Source organism: Podarcis tiliguerta (genome assembly GCF_965153285.1).
Source record: "Podarcis tiliguerta genome assembly, chromosome: 13".
NCBI lineage: Eukaryota > Metazoa > Chordata > Lepidosauria > Squamata > Lacertidae > Podarcis > Podarcis tiliguerta.
Genome location: NC_139546.1, coordinates 12,220,806 through 12,231,585, shown reverse-complemented (window position 1 = coordinate 12,231,585; position 10,780 = coordinate 12,220,806). Strand labels below are relative to the sequence as shown.

General features: G+C 50.7%; 1 long non-coding RNA gene across 2 annotated transcripts; it reads right to left on the bottom strand.

Moving 5' to 3' along the window:
• Positions 1-433: 433 nt before the first annotated feature.
• On the bottom strand, positions 434-10,135 carry LOC310661663. 2 transcript variants are annotated; one of them, XR_014504011.1, is made up of 7 exons: positions 9,704-10,135; positions 9,092-9,259; positions 8,641-8,699; positions 7,254-7,490; positions 4,545-4,599; positions 3,727-3,826; positions 434-569 (listed from the first exon to the last, which is right to left on the bottom strand). It is a non-coding gene; the product is annotated as an uncharacterized lncRNA (long non-coding RNA). The 2 variants fall into 2 exon arrangements; XR_014504012.1 differs by lacking the exon at positions 434-569 and adding an exon at positions 2,638-2,721 and having other exon boundaries at positions 9,092-10,135.
• Between the last annotated feature and the right edge of the window lie 645 nt (positions 10,136-10,780).

Genomic DNA, 10,780 nt, shown 5'->3' with positions numbered 1-10,780 from the left:
GGCTGCCTTCAGATGTCTTCTGAATGTCAGGTAGTTGCTTATCGCTTTGACATCTGATGGGAGGGCGTTCCACAGAGCGGGTGCCACTACCGAGAAGGCCCTCTGCCTGGTTCCCTGTAACTTGGCCTCTCGCAGTGAGGGAACCGCCAGAAGGCCCTCGGCGCTGGACCTCAGTGTCCAGGCAGAACAATGGAGGTGGCGATGCTCCTTCAGGTATACTGGACCGAGGCCGTTTACGGCCTTTAAAGCTCAGCACCAACACTTTGAATTGTGCTCGGAAACGTAGCCCCCCTTTTGCATAACATTCTAATTCTGTTGAGATACATTGCAAATTTGTTCAGTCTGTGAGTGCCGAGGACGGAAAGCCCCACTCACAAACGCTGAACATCGATTTGTAGAAAACACGACTTGAAAAAAGCGACAATGAACAGACTTTCGTAAACCAAGAAAACGTTTATTGAAAATTATTTCAAACAAAGAAACAAACAAAAGAAACTGGTTCTAAGACTGAGCCTTGGTTTAGAAGGTGCCAGAACTTCAGCCTGCAGCGTGGCCACCTGGTTGTTTGGCTGAAAAGCGGGAGAAAAAGGACAATGGTCAAGGACAATGGGAGTTGTAGTCGAACATCGCCTGTAGGAGGGCCCCAAGTTCCCAAAGCTGAGCTTGGGTGTAACCTTCGACTCCTCCCTTTCCATGGAGGCGCAGGCTGCAGCCACAGCAAAAGTGGCATTTTCCCATCTCCGCCGTATTAAGCAGTTGGTCCCTTACCTTTCTCGCCCTGACCTGGCCACAGTGATCCATGCGACAGTCACCTCCAGGCTCTACGCGGGGCTGCCCTTGAAGCTGGCCCAGAAACTCCAGCGGGTGCAGAATGCCGCAGTGAGGCTCCTTACTGGGTCCTTGCCGTGGGATCACATTCATCTAGGGCTTTACCAATTGCACTGGCTCCCGGTGGAGTACAGGATCAGGTTTAAGGTGCTGGTTTTGACCTTTAAAGCCCTATGCGGCCTAGGACCCACATACCTACGGAACCGCCTCTCCTGGTATGCCCCGCGGAGGACCTTAAGGTCCACAAATGACAACATTTGGAGGTCCCAGGTTGCAAGGTGTTTAGATTGGTCTCAACTAGGGTCAGGGCCTTTTCAGTACTGGCCCCGACTTGGTGGAACGCTCTGTCACAAGAGACTAGGGACTTGACATCTTTCCGCAGGGCCTGCAAGACAGAGCTGTTCTGCCTGGCCTTTGGTTTGCACTCAGTCTGACCCTTATGTTTCCCTCCCCTTATGGTTTTGATCTATGGGCTACTTTTAAAATGAGGCTGTATTTTAAATTGCATTTTAACCTGTATTGTAAATTGGTTTCCCCCTTTATGTTTTTACTGTAATTTTACTGGTGTTAGCCACCCTGAGTCTGGCTCTGGCCGGGGATGGTGGGGTATAAATAAATTATTATTATTATTATTATTATTATTATTATTATTATTATTATCAGCCTTTTTTCAGAAATGCCTCCATAGAATGAACACGTACGCTCAACTTGTAGGGTGTTCTCCTCACCCCATGCAAATTTTCTATTCCTCTTTGCTGCCTGAGATCAAGGTGTCACCACTGCCTAGAAAATTTTGGTGCAGCAGACCTTCCCATGGTGCCGCAGACCCTTCGGGTCTGTAGCCCTCCCAGTCCAGCAGAGAATGAGGTGGAGCAGGTGTTACGGCCCTTTTCCTGGCGACAGCATAACTCCTATGGTGGATGTGTTGGTAATAATTCTCCCCGCCCCATGCAAATCTTCCTTCCTCTTAAAGGTAAAGGGACCCCTGACCATTAGGTCCAGTCGTGACCGACTCTGGGGTTGCGGCGTTCATCTCGCTTTATTGGCCGAGGGCTTCCGGGTCATGTGGCCAGCATGACTACGCCACTTCTGGCGAACCAGAGCAGTGCACGGAAACGCTGTTTACCTTCCCACTGGAGCGGTACCTATTTATCTACTTGCACTTTGACGTGCTTTCAAACTGCTAGGTTGGCAGGAGCAGGGACCAAGCAATGGGAGCTCACCCCGTCGCAGGGATTCGAACTGCCAACCTTCTGATCGGCAAGCCCTAGGCCCTGTGGTTTAGACCACAGCACCACCCGTGTCCCTTCCTCCTCTTACCTGTTCTTTTTACATGAGTGGCTTCAGCAGGAGGCTCCGGCACACATCTCGACCCTCTTCCCTTCGCGACGAAAACCAGAAGTCCGCCTTGGTCTTCTGTATGTGCCTGACTCCTCACTCAGGGCCTTTCTCCTTTTGGCAGCAGCTACAGCGGTGCATATAGGGGATCCTGGAAGAAAGAAGGTAATTCTTGAAGCATGGGAGAACTCTACACTAAGGGCTGGTTCGAGGGAAGAATTTCTGACCATGTGAATGGGCTGCCACTGATCGAACGCCAGGGACAGAACGTCACCTGGGGCACCCATTCAGCTGTCACACCCACCCCAGGGACTTAAAGCAGATCCCACTGCGCAGCTCACAAGAGCCGCCTTTTTGTAGGAATAATCTCACAGGCATCTGGGTGACCCCTGGGAGAGGAGAATGCTGGACAAGTTAGGACCTTGGTCTGATCCAGCAGGCCGTTCTTAGGTGTTTCATAAGGCCCCTCCTCCCCCTGTACCTGCGACTCATCTGTCCTTTTCCTGGGTTCCTTTCCCTTCCGGGAGGTGGTTCCCAGGCTGCTGCTTTCTCTCACTGCAAAGCAAATGAAGACATCAGCAGGCATGAGGGCGAGGGACATGGAAGGAATTCAAAAGCAAGGCTACACAGAAGTGTGCATGCACACGAAAGCTTATACCAAGAACAAACTCAGTTGGTCTCTAAGGTGCTACAGGAAATTCTTTATACACCATATTTTTCGCTCTATAAGATGCACCCAACCATAAGACGCACCTAGTTTTAAAGGAGGAGAACAAGAAAAAAAAAATTCTCTCCCTCTCTGCTCAGCGCCTCTCCAGCAAAGCGAGAGGAGAAACAGAAGGGGCTCCATTTCTCCTCCTGCTTCGCTGATCGGTGCGCACCGATCCCTCTTGCTCTCCTGGCTTCAGCGAAAGCAACACGAAGCCTCCTGAACACAGCGGGAGTGCTCCCACTGCGCTCAGGAGGCTTTGGGCGGCTGTCCCTGAAGCCAGGATAGCAAGAGGGATCAGTGCGCACCGATCCCTCTTGCTCTCCTGGATTCAGCGAAAGCTGCACAGTCTGCATTCGCTCCATAAGACGCACACACATTTCCCCATACTTTTTAGGAGGGGGAAAGTGCGTCTTATACTGTGAAAAATACGGTGTATATATATATATATATATATATATATATATGCTTTCGTAGATTTTCACGGGTACAGGAATGCAGGTTTTATATATATATATAGTGGTGCCCCGCAAGACGAATGCCTCGCAAGACAAAAAACTCGCTAGATGAAAGAGTTTTCCGTTCTTTGAGTCGTTCCGCAAGACGAATTTCCCTATGGGCTTGCTTTGCAAGACGTTTCGTCTTGCAAGTTCTTGCGAGTTTGTTTCCTTTTTCTTAAAGCCGCTAAGCCGTTAATAGCCGCTAAGCCGCTATGCCGCTAAGCCGCTAATAGCCGTGCTTCGCAAGACGAAAAAACCGCAAGACGAAGAGACTCACGGAACGGATTAATTTCGTCTCACGTGGCACCACTGTATATATTTTCACTGTGTCAGACCAACACGACGACCTACCTGAATCACACCTATATATGCAAAGTAGAGGGAAAACACCCCAAATCCTGTCTTCATTTCCTCTCTTATCGATCCGCCCCAGGCATCACTCAAAGCCTTCCTGCAAATTAGAAAACAAACAATACATAGCCATCAGTAAAAATAGGAAAAAACAGGAATCTGCCTCAGTCCTTTTGTATATACCGTCTACAACACGACAATCTAAGCATCGTCAAATGCACTCTGTACGGTGTTCCATTTCTCTAAAGGAATCAGACTAAATTAAAGGGAATTTCCACTTTTAACACCACCCACCTGGGTGTCTGGCTGAAAAGCAGGAGAAAAAGGACAATGATCAAGGAACATGGGAGTTGTAGTCCAGCATCACCTGTAGGAGGACCCCAGTTCCCAAACCCGTCTTACTAGTGTCCACCTTTTTCCAGAAAACATCCACAGCATGAACACATATGCTCAACTTCATGGGTAGGCAAATTAAGGCCCGGGGGCTGGATCTGGCCCAATCACCTTCTCAATCCGGCCCACGGACGGTCTGGGAATCAGCGTGTTTTTAAAATGTGTCCTTTTATTTAAAATGCAGCTCTGGGTTATTTGTGGGGCCTGCCTGGTGTTTTTACATGAGCAGAAAGTGTGCTTTTATTTAAAACGCACCTCTGGGTTATTGGTGGGGCATAGGAATTTGTTCATTTTTTTTCCTTTCCAAAATCTAGTCCAGCCCCCCACAAGGTCTGAGGGACAGTGGATTGGCACCCTGCTGAAAAAGTTTGCTGACCCCTGAAGGGTGTTCTCCCCATCCCATGCAAAGCTTCCCTTCCTCTTACCTGTTCTTTTTGTGGGTGACTTCGGCAGCAGCCACAGCGGTGCACAAAGGAGATCCTGCAAGAAAGAAGGGATCTTTGAAGCAAGGGAGAACTCGATGCTAAGGGCTGCTTCGAGGGAAGAATCCCTGAACATGTGAAAGGCCTGTCACAGACTGAATGCCGGGGACAGAACGTCCACTCAGATGCCCCTTCAGGTGTCACACCCACCCCAGGGACTGAAAGCAGATCCCACTGCGGAGCTCACAAGAGCCGACATTTGTCAGAAACCATCAGATGACCAGGAGATGCAGCAGAAGAGCACCTCTGACTCCATGGCTTTAAAAGAGGGTGAGGCGACTGAACGGAGGAGGGGGCGGTGAAAGGCTCCTAGTCCTGATGGAGGAAAGAATGCTTCAGAAAAGCTGTTGCAGGAAGTCCCAGGTGGGCAGAGGGCTCTTGGGCTTGGATCCTGTTTGTGGCTTTCCCAGTGGCATCTGGGTGGCCCCTGGGAGAAGAGGAGGCTGGAACAGGTGAGCCCTTGGCCTGATCCTGTAGGCCCTTCTTGTGTGTTTCCTAAGCCCTGCCCCCTCCACTTGTCCCGTTACCTCTGAAGTGAGAGGCCTTTGTCTGGTCTCCAGTCCCTCCCGGAGGAATGCGGCGGCTCCAAGGCTGCCTCTTTCCCTCGCTGCAAAACAAATGGAGACATCAGCCAGCGCCTGGCTCCCAGCCACGCTAGCCCCAGTCTGGGGCAGGAGGATGGGGGACCTGAGAAGGGGGCATTTCCTCCTACCTGATCTTACCAGCTCTTCCCACTTGGCCTCTGTACGGGTGTCTCGCCTCTGTCCCGGCCGGCCTAGCTCAAAAGCAGCAGCAGCAGCTCAGAAATGAGCAGAGATGCTGTTCCCAGCATGAGAAGAAATTTTGGCTGCTGCTTCTGCGCCAAACAGGGCCGAGATTGAGCCATGCCCACAGAGAAGGGGCAGTGGGGAAGAGGCGCGAGGGATGGCAACCAGGAACCACAGGGATGTCCTCTGGTCCTTTATCTCGGGAGCTGGAGTTGGAGCCTCAACCCTGGAGTCATGACTCTGTGAAGGAAACAGGATATCGTATGGATTCTCATGTGAATGGGCTCTCACTGTCAGCAGATTCCCCAGTTATCGCCCTGTCACACCATGCACCAAGGGACGCGGGTGGCGCTGTGGGTTAAACCACAGAGCCTAGGACTTGCTGATCAGAAGGTCAGCGGTTCGAATCCCCGTGACGGGGTGAGCTCCCATTGCTCGGTTCCTGCTCATGCCAACCTAGCAGTTTGAAAGCACGTCAAAGTGCAAGTAGATAAATATGTACCACTCTGGTGGGAAGGTAAACGGCGTTTCCGTGCGCTGCTCTGGTTTGCCAGAAGCGGCTTAGTCATGCTGGCCACATGACCCGGAAGCTGTACGCCGGCTCCCTCAGCCAATAAAGCGAGATGAGCGCCGCAACCCGAGTCGGTCACGACTGGACCTAATGGTCAGGAGTCCCTTCACCTTTACCACACCATGCTGCCATGCAAATTCGCAGGGCATAAAACCACAGAGTTTTGTAATCTTCACAGTTGTACTCTGATCAAGGACAATGGGACTTGTCCCCCAGTTCCTAAATCTGTCTTAATAGTGTAAGCCTTTTTTTCCAGAAATGCCCCCACAGCATGAACATGTACACTCAACTTGTAGGCTGTTCTCCCTGCTCCATGCAAATTTCCCCTTCCTCTTACCTGTTCTATTTACATGGTGGCTTGGGCAGCAGCCACAGCAGTGCAGTCAGGAGATCCTGCAAGAAAGAAGGGATCTTTGAAGCATGGGAGAACTCTACACTAAGGGCTGCTTCGAGGGAAGGATCTCTGAACATGTGAAAGGTCTGTCACAGACCGAATGCCAGGGACAGAACGTCCCCTCTGATGCCCATTCAGCTCTCACACCCACCCCAGGGACTAAAGCAGATCCCACTGCGGAGCTCACAAGAACCATCAGATGACCAGGAGATGCAGCAGAAGAGCATCTTTGACTGCATGGCTTTAAAAGAGGATGAGGCGACTGAACGGAGGAGGGGGCGGTGAAAGGCTCCTAGTCCTGATGGAGGAAAGAATGCTTCAGAAAAGCTGTTGCAGGTGGGCAGAGGGCTCTTGGGCTTGGATCCTGCTTGTGGCTTTCCCAGTGGCATCTGGGTGGCCCCTGGGAGAAGAGGAGGCTGGACCACACGGGCCCTTGGCCTGGTCCTGTAGGCCCTTCTAGTGTGTTTACTAAGCCCCCACCCCCACCCAGGGGCGGAGGATGGATGAGCGGGGAGGGCGGTGTGCCCCAGGTGCCATCTCTGAGGGGGGTGACAAGAAGCCAACCCGCGGGGGGCTCATTCCGCAACACCCAGGCGCGGCGGCACGAGCTGCCACCATTGCGCCATCACAGCTGTGTGCGGAGAATCCCTGCCACCGCTGCTGCAGCCGTGAGCAGAGGATCCCACCGCTGTCCATACAGTGCTTGAGCAGTTATGTTGGCAAACCGCCCAGCAGTGCATGCGTGGCGCCATTACGTGCGGTGCATGTGTGTCCTCCGTATGTAGTGGCGTCACGTATCTGCCATACGTAGTGGCACTACGCATGCACCACCAGGCAGTTTGCCCCTCCCCGCCCCCCCCCACACCGGGGACCGGTTAGCCTTCCTTCGCCCCTGCTCCCAACTTCCCCCGTCCCATTACCTCTGAGGCAACAGTCCTTCATATGGGCTCCAGTCCCTCCCAGGATGCAATGGCTTCCAGGCTGAATCTTTCCCTCATTGCAAAACAAACGGAGACATCAGCAGGTGCCTGGCTCCCAGCCACGCTAGCCCCAGTCTGGGCCAGGAGGGTGGGAGATCTGGGAAGGGGGGATTTCCTCCTACCTGATCCTACAAGCTTTCCCCACTTGGCCTTCTGTATGAATGTCTCATCTCTGCCCTGTATATACACAAACTATCAAATGTGGTGACAGTAATAATAATACAACAAAACAACAACACCACAAACTGGCTTATAAGTATAAAACCAAGTTAACTAGAATAATAGCTAGAATAGAGAAAGACTTGTAACCATTCAAACAACAAACATACTAAGATGCCATGTGCAAGACAAAGCCTGGAGATACAGTGGTACCTCGGGTTTCATACACTTCAGGTTACAGACGCTTCAGGTTACAGACTCCGCTAACCCAGAAATATTACCTCGGGTTAAGAACTTTGCTTCAGGATGAGAACAGAAATCAGGCTCCGGCGGCGTGGCAGCAGCAGGAGGCCCCATTAGCTAAAGTGGTGCTTCAGGTTAGGAACAGTTTATTTCCGGAACAAATTAAGTCCTTAACCCGAGGTACCACTGTACTGTAATCATGGAGTTGATAAATGTACAACTCTATCTTAACAAGTTACATGTGCCATAAATGTTATACAGACTGGATTAATAATAATAATAATAATAATAATAATAATAATAATAATAATTTATTATTTGTACCCCGCCCATCTGGCTGGGTTTCCCCAGCCACTCTGGGCGGCTTCCAACAAAGATGAAAAATACACTAAAATGTCACATATTAAAAACTTCCCTGAACAGGGCTGCCTTCCCATTCAGGACCAGGGAGTCCTCCACATCCACCCACCTCCTGTCCCCCCAAAACAGCTGCCATCCATCCTCCAACCACCTCCAGGCACTCACACAGGACCTTCACCGCCTTCACTGGTTCTGATTTGAATGAGAGGTAGAGCTGGGTATCATCCGCATACTGATGAACACCCAGCCCAACCTCCCTGATGACTTCTCCCAGCAGCTGCATGTAGATGTTGAAAAGCATGGGGGAGAGGACAGAACCCTGAGGCACCCCATAAGTGAGAGCCCAGGGGTCTGAACACTCATCTCATCCCCCCACCACTTTCTGAACACGGCCCAGAAGGAAGGAGCGGAACCACTGTACAACAGTACCCCCAGCTCCCAGCCCCTCTAAGCTGTCCAGAATGCTTCTGAAAAGCACTTCCTGGAAGCCACAGGTAGGGAAAGTGTTCCTATGAACCCCAAAAGGTATTTCAGAAGGACCCCTTCCTTCCCTCTGCCCCAGTACCTGAGGGTCCTCACATCTCTCCAGTGATTTCACCAGAACAAAGGGGAAAGGTTCCCTCACTGCAAAGAAAATTAATAATAATAATAATAATAATAATAATAATTTTTATTTATATCCCGCCCTCCCCAGCCAAAGCCGGGCTCAGAGCGGCTAATATCAAATGTATAACACATTAATATAAAATCAGACAATCAATTAAAATACATCCTCAAATCAGATCAGGATCAGAATAAAATCCAATCAGATGGCAACCCGCAGATTAGGGTTGGGGACCTTAAATGCTCACCAGGCCCAACTGTTTGTGCTGAACTTATATGGGCCTGTGAGAAAAAGTGGGAGGCCATTTTCATGAAGACATTAGCAGGCGCCTGGCTCCCAGCCATGGGGAGCGGGGGACACGGGAAGGAAGCATTCCTATAATATCGGGCACTCAATTGGCATTTCCACCTACCTGAACTGTGAGCCTTTCCCCCCTTGTTCTGGCCTGCCTCTCTCAAGAAAGATGCAAGCTCCTGGTTCCTACGACTCTCAAATGTTTCAGAAGGACGCCTTGCTTGCAAAACAACACTTTGTGACATCAGCTTGGAAACAGAGGCCAGGCTGCTGGGCTGTCAGGCAGCTGCATTAAGAAAAATAAAACCAGGGGGGTCAAAGTGTGCTGGGATGCGGCCACGGTGGGTCAGGCCAGAGGGTGCTGTTGGGATGTGTGGTTGGGCCTCCCCTGGTTCTGTGTCTCGCCCCTCTGCCTGTTCCTTTAGCTGCTTGATAGAATCATAGTAGGGTGGAGCTGGAAGGGATCCCAAGGGTCATCTAGTCCAACCCCGGGCAATGCCAATGAAGGAGGTGAGGACAGGTGCCCCACCTAGGCCCAAAGTCACCCTAGGCCTCAAAACCAAGTTTCCCCTTTCTCTCTTCTAAAAAACCACAGCTTTAGCTTTTCTCTGCTTTCTCACAAGATGGTGCTGCATAGGCAAAATGCTACTTTTATCAGTACAAGAGAGCTTCAAAAAGGCTAATGAATAGCCTCTATCAATGCCAAGAATAAGCAGGCCTGGGAACTGACTCTTATCTCATTCGGTTGCAACACATCTTGGACACGCTGAAACGCAAGGCTCCTCAACCCCCCTGGCTTCTCATCCCCCTTTCCTGGGAAGGGTGCCAAAGACAGGAGCTTTCTGTTCATGCTCAGGAAACTCATCATGGGGCAGGGCTCCTGAGGAGGGGGGAAAGGGGGAGGGAACTGGAGGGGAATATATGCTCTGTGCTTGTGCTTGTTTGTGAAATTATCACACTAGCTCCTTCTACCAAGCCCGGATGGTAGAAATAAAGCTCTTTCTGTGAAATTATCCCTTGAGTGTCTGACTCCTGTTTCCCTCTCCCCGGGTGCAATGCTCTTCCCACCCGAGGGCAAAGCCTGAAAAGGCTGCACCAGGATCCTGCCCACAGCCAGCCCTGGCTGAGCTCCAAACGCCGACCATCTTCTTCCCAGCCAGATGCACTGACCCCTTGCAATTCTGCTTGGGGTGGAGAAAGGGGAGAGAGAAACGTTTTGCTCTCTCTCTCAGGACATGGATATGAGAGCCACAAAATGCAGCCCTTTCAATACCTTCAAGGGCTGTGACAGGGAGGAGGGAGCAAGCTTGTTTTCTCTTGCTCCAGAGGCCCTTAGGATTGGATGGCCAACTGCCATGGATCATGTAGCTGAGATTCCTGTCTTGCAGGGGGTTGGACTAGATGAGCCTCAGGATTATTGATAATAATCAGCTAAATAGTTTGAGGAGCTATACCACTTTGTAACATGCATAAAACAGCAGTCTCAGAGAAACCAAAGACTGGAACTGAGGGAAATTGGGGGGGGGGTAGGTTTTGTGAGGGAGGGTGGGGGGAGGAAGGAAAGATGGGGGGGAAACAAGGATGATATGTTTTTGGATAATATGTTTTGTTTTAAATAAAAAAAACTTATATAAAAAAGAATGTAATAGGGTTAGTAGTATTAGAATTACTATGGGACTGTTAAGGAGGGAGGCAGGGGAAAGGGAGAGTGTGGAATTCTGGGGGTGAGTGATGATTGGATGAGGATTTGAAAGGGAGTTTGAATGCGAGGCAGTTGAGAGTCAGTTGGTTCTGGAGGGGATGGTAC